A 13,609-nucleotide genomic window follows, 5' to 3' on the forward strand; every position below is an offset into this window, starting at 1 on the left:
GGGATTTCACTGGGTTGTTGTTGTTGTTGTAATATATTAACCCCAAAAATTGTTTATAAGCTTCAATTTATTAAATCTTAAATCTGTCTTTATTTTAAATATGTAATAGACATGTCAAAATATTTTTAACTATAAAAATATGTCATTAATTAGTGATAATGGGACGTAAAATTAAATAGCTTTTTAAAATATAATTTTTTTATCATATTAAAAAGGAATAAATTATACTTTACCCCTATATATTTAAAATCAAATATTAGTCTATATTATGGAATTCCTACCCAATATATATCGTCACATAATATCAACATAGTTATGATATGATAGTTGAGATTCTTTTATTTTTAATTAAATATCTCGAGTATAATTGAAAATAAACAAAGTCATATTAAAAGCGTCACCTCTAAAATGAATCATATAATACATAAATTTAAATTAATTAAATTTTAATATATATATATATATATCAAACATCGTGTAATTTCTTTTTAAAAATATATCACATAAATCCAAAAAATCCAACCGTAGATCCGGCGGATAAGCTCCAAGAGACGATTTCAATTTACATCATGTGTGTTTGGTAACAGTTGGGCCAAAATGGGTGTTATTTTTGGCATTTCTGTCAATTGACATCTTATAAATCAAGTCGGCAGAACATTCTTTAATATATTAAATATATATAAAAGGGGCAGTATAATGCACTAAAAATCTATTAAATATATATATTTTTTATATATTCATTTTTAGCAACATGAGAAACTTATCAATTTCTATCAATACTATCCTTGTCATCACACTTTAAAGCATTTGATAAGATTAATTTAGTAAAAGTAATCCCTGATAAAAAAAAAAATTAAGATGAGTGTCAAATCAACAAATATGTAAATTTAAAGTTAGACGACGTCATAGTTTCAACGTCAATTGAATCTTTAGACCCAAATAATTGAATCTTTTGTAGTTAATTCATACAATTAGTGGTGTACATGAATTGGGTTGGTTTGGATTTTTTTATAAATCAAACCAAATTATTTGTGTCGGGTTATTAAATCGATAAATCAAATCAAACTAAAAAAAATCGGATTTTTCGATATCAATTTTTCTCGGATTTTTCGAGTTTTTTCGGGTTTTTTCGGGTTTCTAATAAAAAGCACAGAGCAGTGCTTCTTAAAAAGAGTTCTAGTACAAAATATCAACATATAAAATGGAGGCAGAACACTATTTGAAGTTTTAACTTTATAATATAACTTTATAAGATGAGCTTTTTTTGTATATTATTTAGATGAGCTTCTCAAGTCCAAATCTAAATGTAAGAAAGAAAACAAAATTATGAAATATTTTTAAAAAATATTTATAAATTATATTTTAATAAATATTTTTATGTATAACATAATTTAAAAGTAGTATATCTATAATCGGATCGGTTTGGGTTCGATTTGACTTTTTTTAGTTAAAACCAAATCAATTCTATAATGGTCAAATTTTTTTTCCAAACACCAAACCAAGTCAAACCAAACCACTAATCAGATTTTTCTTCCGATTTGATTCAATTTAATATAGTTTATCAATTTGCCCCGTACAACCCTACATACCACCATTAAAACCCCTTCTTGTTGATTTTGGACTTGAATTTGATGGTTACATAAAGGTCTTTAGTTGTACAAAGTACGAACAATAAATACTCATGCAAGTAGCTCAACAATTTTATGACAATGCAAAATTCTACGCTCACAATTTCTATGGTCAAAAGAAATCAACTTGTCGCTTTCTGTGTTTTTTCTATTGGAAGTTTGCCAATACGGACTACAAGTTAGATATTAAAAAAATATATAATGTAAATAATATGTTGAAAAATGACCATTTCCATTTTTCTTACGTGGTATTGAATATCAAATGATTTATACTAAAAAGAAAAAAAAAACTAATCAACTAATGAATTTCGAGTATTGTATAATAAAATCAAAAATGATATTAGAATTGGGAGTCTTCTCTTGTGCAGATCTTATATAGGAAACTTACATAAATATACAATATTAAGAAAATATTTACCATCTATAGCAATAAAAAAAATTACTGAACACTTTTAATACAATTTTAATACATATTGCAGAGAACTATTTATAAAACATATATAATACAAGTTTTATAGATGGATAATACATTTATCACATACTTTAATAGACTTATAATATATTATGTCAGTTTCTTACTACACAAACATAATATATATTTTAAAATATTTATAATATATTTATATTGTATGCATAATTCACTTTTAATATAAGTGTAGATTTATCATAATATTGCTATGTATTTCTATAAATAATAATAAATAAAAAATATCGCTAAAATCAGTAATTAATTTTAAAAAAATACTCAAGTAATTTTTCCTCTTATAAACTGGACCAAAGCCCATCTAGTTGGGCTTTTATAAGAAATTGTCGACCAGATTTTGCTGCTTGAGCAAAGTTTGATGTTATACTATTTTTATAAATGGCTAAACTTTAAATAGTTTTGAAAGTTTTAATTTTCAAAATATTAATCTTGGAATATATAATTGATTCAGGAGTGTATAAAAAAACTAATTTTATATTATAACTCATATTTAAAAGATATTACTTGCAAGTTTTAATATAAATAAAATAATCTGTAATTGTATTTAAATAATTTTTAATATCTAATTATATCACATTTAAACAATTATGTGCTTGTATATAATTTCATTCATTTTGCTCAAATACCTTCCTTTCATCAACACTGGAACAACAACAAAATATCAAATCCAATGTAGTAGTTTTAAAAAGGGAAAAAAACATATTAACTGGAAATTGATTCTTAGTACAAGATAATAATCACCGTTAGCCCTTCTTACACCTTGTTTGGATAGTTGTTACCCGTTGTATTTTTTTTATATTATTAATTTATAGATAATGTTTGTTTTGATTGTTACTTGAATTCGATTGTATCGTATCGTTTAAATTTATCGTTAGGTAACAATGTAAAGATTCATTTTATATGACGATCGATTTGGTGTGATTGCGTCGTTACCGTAATATTTTCTTCTCATTTTGTCTTTACTTGTTATTTAATAATTCTATTTTATCATTTATCCTATCTTTTTATAATAGCTTTTACCCTACACCCTACAATTTTTTATAAATTTATTCAAATTATGGATGTGTGACATTATGTAACGATGAAAAATAATATAATTTATTCAAATATTATATTTATAAAAACAATACAATATATATATAAGAGAACCCTAGGCTAGATGATGTGTCACTCTCTTAAGGCAGAATTTCTATATATCTAATTTTTCTGATTTTTGCATATGTTCCACCTAATTATTTATTAATATAAATTTCTTTTCTTATTCCTCAATCACTTTATATCGTTTCGAAAACTGCTCTATTTAGTCTCTGGAACACGCCCATTCATGTCTTTTTAGTTTTGTCACTTCCCAACTCTTTCTTTGTCAGTTTCGTTACCTTTACTCATATTTTCTTCCTTTAATCACTTTTCTTTCTCCTTTAATTAATAATCAACTTTCTTCCTTTCTCTACGGCCTCTCCAAATAGATAATATATGTTTTGTACATATATTAAAAGGTGGCCTCTTCTCGTGATACTAATTCACTTTTGGGTTAGATCATAGATGGGTTTCTTTAATTATTGCTTTCGATTTGCCTGATTTTGAATCATTCACTTGTAATTTCTATCTACCGAGTTAGGGAGAGAGATATAGACTTGAGATTTGTATTGAAGTTTTGGGTATTTTTGGGACGGTTTTTATATAGTGAAAAAGATTTTTTGAAAAACAATTTGAATGAGAAAGTTATAACCAATGATTGTCTCAGAAAAAGTATTCAGATCCTACACTTGATTCCTTATATCAATTTATAATGAAAATTTATCCGATGTCATGCCAACAAGACTCGCAGATATGAGTGCCTTCTTAAATATTTTAATCAATATATTTATATATATATTCTTCTTCTTTCCTTCTTTATTCATTGTAAAATGAATTTATGAGGTTTTGATGTGTGCTTGAGACCTTTACAACTGAGAATGATGGAAGTTGTAGTATTCAATTGTTATTGTTTATTTATATATTTTTAGTTTTTCTATTTTTGTTGATCTTAATTGAGAATATTCCATTCTTGAACTGTGTTTGTAGCTTTTCCCCCGCTTTAATCGCACAAAATTGAAATATAAATTGTGTTTAGCATGTTAGCTTTAGATTTATTAAATTTTGATTTTATAATTTTTTTTACAGGCTAATTGGTGTGTTTGATTCAACGTTTGAATAATTTTATTTTTAGGGATATTCATTATTTGACTTTTAATTGACATTTTTAAGAGAAATTGTGATTTAGAGATATTTAGTGACAATATATTTTCCTTTTAGCGGTAATATTTAATGTTGAAAAAATATTTAGTGGTAATTGAGTTTACTGTCATTTCATAAGCCTAGAGGTGATTATTAACAAAAAATGATGAGAGCAAATCTATATATAATAGCAGAGGCAAAAACGTCATGTGTCAGCGCCATAATTATTCTTGAATTTTCACTTTTTTAAAAAAACAATTAAATATATATAATTAAAAACTGATTAACAAAAAAAAATTATACAATAAAAAATGCCAATTGACAAAAAAAATATCGACAACTTTAAAATTGAAAAAATTTCAATTCTAAATTTTTTTGTGGGAAGTTATCATATTTTTAATCTGAATTAACAACAAAAAAAATACAATAAAAAATGCCAATTGATAAAAAAGAAATTGACAACTTTAAAATTGAAAATTTAACAATTCTAAATTTTTTTGTGGGAAGTTATCATTTTTTTAATCTGAAACTGATTAACAAAAAATAGTACAATAAAAATTCCAATTGACAAAAAAAAAATCGACAATTTTAAAATTGAAAATTTAACAATTCTAAATTTTTTGTGGGAAGTTATTGTTGAGATGTAAAGATTAGTTAGGAAATTAGTTAGAAGCAGGGGTATTATGGTCAATTCCAGCCCTCTTAGTTAAACAAACTAACTACCAATTAGTTAGTTAGTTAGCCTAAGTAACTATATATATATATACATGTATATGTAATCAAGGCTAGCTGATTAGGGCATTTTGACAGAAGCCCAAATATGAAAAAATATCTTCCTCTCTCTCTACTCTAACTTCTCTCTATCTTCCTCTTCTTCTACATCTTGAGCTTAGATGTAGAATAGCTCAGATAATCTCATGGTATCAGAGCTTTGATCGCAGTAAGAAGCTCAGATAGTTGAATCAAAGACTCGAAAAATCAGAGTCAAGGATTCAATCAAAAAATCAGAGTCAAGGATTCAATCAAGGTTCAAGCTCAGTTTTTTTTACAGATCTGAGCTTCATCGAAGCTTCATCAAAGCTCAAACGAATTTCCGCAACAAAGAGCTAAAAGGATAAAGAGATGACAGGCGAAGCTACAGATTCAGCTCAACGAGTGGCTGTATCAGGTTCATCAAACTCGGCAGGTAATAATGGACAAAGTATTGACTATAATCATCCCTTATTCCTTAGTCCTACGGATGTAAGTGGTATTAGTATCATATCGTTCCAGTTGCAAGGCATTGAAAACTATACCTTGTGGAATCGATCAATAAAACTAGCTTTGCTAGGAAGAAACAAGTTAGGTCTTGTGGATGGTACATGCAGAAAAGAAATGTATAGTGAAGAGTTATGGGGCCAATGGGAAAGGGTAAATGCGATTGTGTTATCATGGCTTATGAACTCAATAACAAAGAGCCTACTTAGTGGAATTGCATTTGCGTCAAATGCTTCAAGTGTGTGGTCTGACCTGCAAGAGAGATTTGACAGGGTTGATGGATCAAGAACCTACAGCCTACACAAAGAAATAACCACTTTACAACAAGGAACAACGTCTGTTTCAACATATTATACGAGGCTAAAGGCACTGTGGGATGAGTTTGAAGTGTTAGTGCCTTCACCATGTTGCAATTGTGAGAAATCCAGAGGATTTCTAGTTCACATGAATAGACAAAAGTTGTATCAATTTCTAATGGGGTTGAACGACACATATCATCAAGCTAGGAGTCAGATTCTCATGATAGATCCTTTACCTACTATCAATCAAGCATATGCTATGATAGTAGGAGATGAAAGTCAGAAGGCTGTAGTGACAGGCATCAATAATTTGGGGCTTTATTCATCAAATTCTGATTCAATAGCCATGTACTCTAGAGTTGGAAATAGTTCAGGTATTAATAACAGGTTTAAGAAAAATACATCCTTAATCTGTGAGTTCTGTAAGTGTAGGGGCCACACAAAAGAGTCCTGCTATAAGGTGGTGGGATACCCCCCAGATTTCAAGTCCAAAAGGAAGGTTCAGAGTGCAAACATGGTTCATGCAGACACTAATCAATTTCAGCAGTCAGGTCAGGCTAGTTTCTCTTATGGTTTGAACACAAATGTGAATAATGAAGCAATATGGGATAGAAACAGCACAGGACAGCACAATGAAAACAAACTATCAGCAACTACCTCTAACAAGACAGCTGAGAAAGAGGTCAAGCAACTACTGCAGGGGTGTACATTCACAAAAGATCAGTATGAGCAGATTCTTATGATGATGAATCAACAGTCAGGATCAAGAGCCAATGCACCTGATTGCAATAAGGCAAATAATGCAGGTAAGGCCTTGTTTGTAACTGAAAATAGTGATGTGTGGATTGTGGATACAGGTGCAACAAACCATATGGTGTCTAAGATGGAAATGCTGCTAAAAGAGTCTGTACTTAAACTTGCCTCTTCGAAGGATGTGTGTTTACCAAATGGTGATACCACTCAAGTAACTCATATTGGATCTTGTAGTCTACCATCTAGAAGTCTGATCACTAATGTGTTCCATATTCCGAAATTCAAGTACAACTTAATGTTTGTTAGCAAAATAACCAAGGAGTTAGGATGTTCAGTCTCCTTCTTCCCTGATTTCTGTGTTTTCCAGGAGCTCTACACTGGGAAGGTGAAGGAAGTTGGTAGAGAAGAGGGTGGCTTATATCTGCTATGGAGCCAATTAAATCAAGATATTGCAAATAAGACTCAGGTTTCTGCCAATTCTGTAGATGCTGGTCAGTCAACAAACAAGGAATCCAATATGGAGTTATGGCATAAAAGGCTAGGACATGTATCTTCAGCTGTACTTGCCAAGATATTCAATATGAATAAAGTTAGTATGTGTAAGGTGTCTGAGTGCCTAGTGTGTCCACTTGCCAAGCAAACTAGACCTGTATTTCCTTCTAGCATCATCAAAAGCATTAGCTGTTTTGATTTGATACATGTTGATCTTTGGGGTCCTTATAATACACCTACATTTGATGGTAACAAGTATTTCCTTACAATTGTTAATGATTTTTCAAGAATGACTTGGCTATTCTTACTTAAGCACAAGTCAGATGTGTGTGTGTCTCTTAACCTCTTTCTAAAGTATACTAAGAATCAGTTTGGGAAGGTGGTTAAAGTTCTAAGATCTGATAATGGTACTGAGTTTGTTAACTCAGTATGTGATAGTATGTTCAAATCACTGGGTATTATACATCAAAGGTCATGTCCATACACTCCTCAACAAAATGGTGTGGCTGAGAGGAAACATAGACACCTACTAGAAGTAACCAGAGCCCTCAGATTTCAAGCTAAAATATCTATCAAATTTTGGGGTCACTGTGTGCTAGCTGCTGCTTATCTAATAAACAGAACTCCCAGTACCGTGCTTGAGTTTCACACTCCTTATGAAAGGTTGTATGGCAGAAAACCAAGTTTATCTCATTTGAGAACACTTGGTTGTCTAGCCCTAGCCAAGAACCTCACTGAACATAACAAGCTTATGCCCAGATCAAAATCAGCAGTTCACATGGGATATTCTGAAGTGCAAAAAGGCTATATCTTGTTTGATTTGTACAATAGCTCATTTTTTGTCAGCAGGGATGTTCAATTTAGAGAAGACATATTTCTATTCTCCAAGAATGATACTTTTACATCTCAGCAGTTGTTTGTAGACAACCTACAAAGCCTAGGTAATATAGCTCCACAGCTCCATCAAATGCCTCCATTCATAGTTTCAGGTACTGCTCCATCTGTTCTATCAGCAGAGGATACATGTGTGCATCCAAGTGGTGATGAGCAACACTGTGTGCCTACACAACCACCCACTGATACAGGTGGCTCTGAGGTATCTGGACCAACTATCACTAGAAGATCTGTCAGGTCCAAACAACCTCCCATTTGGCTGAAGGACTTTGTTTCTCTGACTGCCAAACATGATGTCCAATATCCTCTGTCCAACTATGTAGCCTATTCACATCTTTCACCATCTCATCAATGTTTTATTGCAGCTACATCCTCTGTGATAGAACCCACAAGCTATGCTGAAGCAATCAAAGATCCAAGATGGGTTGAAGCTATGCAGACTGAAATCCAGGCCTTAGAAAGCAACAACACCTGGGAGATCACTTCATTACCTGCAGGAAAAAGACCTATTGGCTGTAGATGGATATACAAGGTCAAGTACAAATTCACAGGTGAAATAGAGAGGTTCAAAGCAAGGTTAGTTGCAAAAGGTTACAGCCAACAGGAAGGAATTGATTACAAGGAGACCTTCTCTCCTGTTGTGAAAATGGTCACTGTCAGAGCCATTCTCTCAATTGCTGTCTCTAAGAATTGGCACATTCATCAAATGGATGTCTTCAATGCCTTCCTCCATGGGGACCTAGAGGATGAAATATATATGCAGCTTCCTCAGGGATTTGTCAGTCAAAGGGAGAAGGTGTGTAGACTAACAAAGTCCCTCTATGGGCTCAAGCAGGCTCCAAGGCAGTGGAATCACAAATTCACTGAAGCTCTAACCTCTCTTGAGTTCAAACAAAGTCAATATGATTACTCCTTGTTCATTAACAAGTCAGCAGAAGGTATTGCAATTGTACTTGTATATGTAGATGACATGTTAATAACTGGTAGCAGCCTTAAACTGATAGAAGACACAAAGCAGGCTTTACAAAGAGCCTTCAAAATGAAAGACTTGGGGGAGCTTAAATACTTCCTAGGAATTGAGTTTGCAAGAACCACAGAAGGTGTACTCATGCATCAAAGGAAGTATACCCTTGAACTTATAGCTAAGGTAGGACTATCTGCAGCTAAACCAGCAGGAACTCCCATAGACACCAACATCAAGCTCACATCAAGGCAGTATGATGATCATGTGAACAAGAGGCTGGAAGAATCAGAAGATCCTTTGGTAGATCAAGCTGCATATCAGAAACTCATAGGTAAGCTACTGTACCTCAACATGACAAGGCCAGACATCTCCTTCAGTACTCAGACACTGAGTCAGTTTCTAAATCAACCAAAAAAGTCCCATATGGAGGCTGCACTGGCTGCTTGCCCACTAACCAGGAAGTCAGTCACAGGGTTCATGATCAAGATGGGAAAGTCTCTGGTCTCATGGAAGGCAAAGAAACAAACCACAGTATCAAGGAGCTCAGCTGAAGCTGAATATAGAAGTATGGCCTCGACTGTATCAGAACTTGTATGGCTGCTGGGCATGTTGAAAGAAGTGGATGCAGATGTTGAGCTGCCTGTTCAAATGTATAGTGATAGCAAAGCTGCAATTCAGATTGCAGCAAATCCAGTATATCACGAAAGAACAAAGCACATAGAGATAGATTGCCATTTTATCAGAGAAAAACTGCAGCAAGGCCTGATAAAAGTAAGCTACTTACCAACTCAAGAACAACCTGCAGATTTGTTAACTAAAGAGCTGTCAAGAGTTCAGCATGAGCATCTTTTGTCCAAGCTAGGAGCTTTGAACATCTTTGCACCTCCTAGCTTGAAGGGGAGTGTTGAGATGTAAAGATTAGTTAGGAAATTAGTTAGAAGCAGGGGTATTATGGTCAATTCCATCCCTCTTAGTTAAACAAACTAACTACCAATTAGTTAGTTAGTTAGCCTAAGTAACTATATATATATACATGTATATGTAATCAAGGCTAGCTGATTAGGGCATTTTGACAGAAGCCCAAATATGAAAAAATCTCTTCCTCTCTCTCTACTCTAACTTCTCTCTATCTTCCTCTTCTTCTACATCTTGAGCTTAGATGTAGAATAGCTCAGATAATCTCAGTTATGATATTTTTAAATAAGAAATTTATCAGTTTTTAAAAAATAAACTGCATGTTCCTATCCCTAACTTACAAACACACGTTATATTATAATTTGAATTCAAAATCTAACCATAGCAGTTCAAATCACTAACCCGCCTTTGGTTATTTTTTTCTTTTAACATGTAAGGATTAAAGTTGTAACCTTTTCAATGTATCCAGACAATTAAAAGGTTCTTGGTGAGTAAATTTGTTGTTTTTATTTTGTTTGTGATTATCATATTTTGAATTTATATTTCGCAAAATTGATACATTAGATGCGGGGAAAAGGGATTCTCATATTGTTTACAGCAATGAGACAATAGTAGTAGTAACATAATAAAATTTGAAAACTTTTCTTTAAAATGTTGGGATCTAAAGCAGTGCTTAATCAATTTATGCACTCTTAAAAAATCACAACTTAATTTCGATATTCTCCTCAAAATGTCGCATATATATATATATATATATTTCAATTGATATAATATTACTTGTCCTGATCTATATCCTTAATTTTGTATTTGTTCCATGTTATAGGAAATCGAGACTTATTTGAACAAGTTGTGGCATAAAGAGAATGTTTGTCCACTTGAACGTTTAGATGAAATAAATTTTTTAGGTAAATTTTATTTCTCATGTCATATTTACTTTTATATAAAAGAGAGATAAATATTTTCATGTGTTATCACAACACAAAAGTAATAAATTTTTTATATCTTGGGATTGTATGTTATTTTCATTTAATTTTAGTGAAGTTAATCTAATACTTGCTTATTTCATTATTATTTTTTTGTTAGTTTTTCGTTCAATCATATATATTAACATGTTCTTTATTATTGAATTGTTGGTCATATCTTCACATATGTTAAAATGCTTTATATGTGCAATTGAGAAAGTTAAGTTATTATGATTTTGAGTCTCCTATTATATATAAATAGATAGTATCAATAAATGTGTAATATTATTTATTGTTATGATTTATGCATATTACACCTCTTTCTTATATATTTTTGGTACTAAACAGATAAGGTGGATTGTGTGTGCTAAAAATATTACAATTAGAATATGAATAAAAAGATGAATTAAAATGTCAAAAGGAGAAACTAAAAAATGTCTAATTAATTAGTGATTAAAAATGATATTTTCTTACAAAAAGGGTGATGATAAATAAGAAGTCATGATATATAACTACCGTACATAATGCACGTATGTCATTGAGAAAAATTTTTCAATTTTCTCATGCACGATTCACACAATCACTCCATGATCAGATACGGTTACAATTTATATTTGCACAATATCACCCACAAAAAAAGTAATAAAAAATGAAGAAAAACGATTTCGTTTTTTAGTGTGTGTTTCTTTATGCTGCATTAAAATAATTGAGTCTATTTTTGTTAATATAAAAAATTACATAAGAAAAAAGGAATAGTCGTTTTTAGCAAATCTGAAGATTTGGCATGGATTGAGACCTTCCCATCCAGATATCACATTATAGAAGGTTTTATCATATTTTTCTTTGTTCATCATATTTTTTAATCCATAAAAATTATATTAGTACTTCTTTGTTTATACAAATATTTTATTGTTCACAAAACACGAATATAATGTAGTAATGTGGCAAATGCATGGAAAAACAAATGGACTTGAGGTAAAGGGTGAACCTTTGAATACATTATGTTTTTCATAATAATTTACCTATTAAATTTTATTACATGAATCAAGTCCTCATTGATGTTATTCTTTCATCAAAAGATTTGAATTATTTCAGTAGTTATCAGCATTCTCTTTATTATATACTTAGATGAACTTAATTTGTTCAGGAGTTAGAAGAATACATTAAATAATATAATATGTTTGTAACTGACAAATATTCATATTATTAAGATATTAAGGTTTTTAACAATATTCTTGATCAAGAATATTATTAAAAATTCATAATATCTTAATAATTAATTTTGATTTTTTTTATAAGACATGTATATTAACAAACAAAACATTTTGACCATATAAATAAAAGTGAAATACTTTATTTTAACAAATATTAGTCTATGATTTTTTCGTTATTCAAAACATTTAAATGCTATCTATAGAATACTATTTAAAGTGAAATAACGATTTTATTCACTAATATTAATTTTTTTTCCAACTGAATTTTATGGTCAATTACAGTTTCGTTTTACAGATTACTTTTTATAATTTTGAAGAAAATGCTGATCAATTTTTTTAATTTGACATTCCAATCAAATATTGTCCACTCTCTTAGTGGAAATCCATACAGTAGAAAATGTGATGAATATTTATAAATATTTTTTGATTTTTATTACTTATATATTTTTATCATCTTTGATTAACTGAGATTTCTGTTGTAACAATGACATGCTAAATCTAGAGCCAGAAATATCGAGGTGTTGCTCAAATTTCCTTGCTAATGCAATGAAAAGGTGTTAGAACACAATCCCGACTAGAGGAATAAAATGGACAGAGTAATATTTATTCTAGATACTATTGATACTTTCAAAGGAGGAGAAATCATTCCCAATGTGATCATCAAAACAATTAAATTAAGTATTTGAACAATTCTATTTAGAAGCCGTGTTGCGTGCATTTTCCTCTTGATTTAAAAAGGTTTATGTATTTATGCTTACTTTTTCATTTATTCTTTTCTATTTTTTTCTTATAATATTCCCAAACTTTTTTTAAAAAAATTCTACCTAGTATTTGTTTTTATGTTAGAATCTAAAATATTAATTTTTTTGGATCAATATATTGTGTACGTAGTCCTAATATTGTGACTATTTTTATTGTGCCAGAAAATCTTTTGATAATAAAGTAGTTAGATAATATACATATTATTGTCCATAAAATTTAAATTGAAAAGATGTGAAAAATAAAATAAAATAAAATTTTTATGAGTAAACAAAATAAAATAGATTTGTTTTTATATTAATAAAAAGAGCACTTGATAACAATATTAAACCAAGTGATAAGCTAATAAAATCAATATTAACAATATAATAATTTTAAATAGTGAACAATGTAATAAAGAAAATTATGATGCCTACAAGGTATTTAATAATTACAAGATTCGTTATTTATATTCATATAGATTTGATTATGGGGATGAAGGAGTACATTTCATTGAGTAACAATGTGATGGACTATTTTTCTCAAAGTTATATGATTTTACATGATATAACAAGACATCACAATTTAAAACTATTAGAAATAATATTTAAATATTATCCACGCTCGCAGAATATGTATATTAATATAATATAATATAATATAATATAACACGATACATATCAACCATAGAAGATAATATTCTATCAATTTTTAAAAATATATACATAAAATATCTAATTTTAGTGGGACAAATTCATGTACCCCAATATATATATAAATATATAGCACATA

Source organism: Solanum dulcamara, chromosome 2 (genome assembly GCF_947179165.1).
Source record: "Solanum dulcamara chromosome 2, daSolDulc1.2, whole genome shotgun sequence".
NCBI lineage: Eukaryota > Viridiplantae > Streptophyta > Magnoliopsida > Solanales > Solanaceae > Solanum > Solanum dulcamara.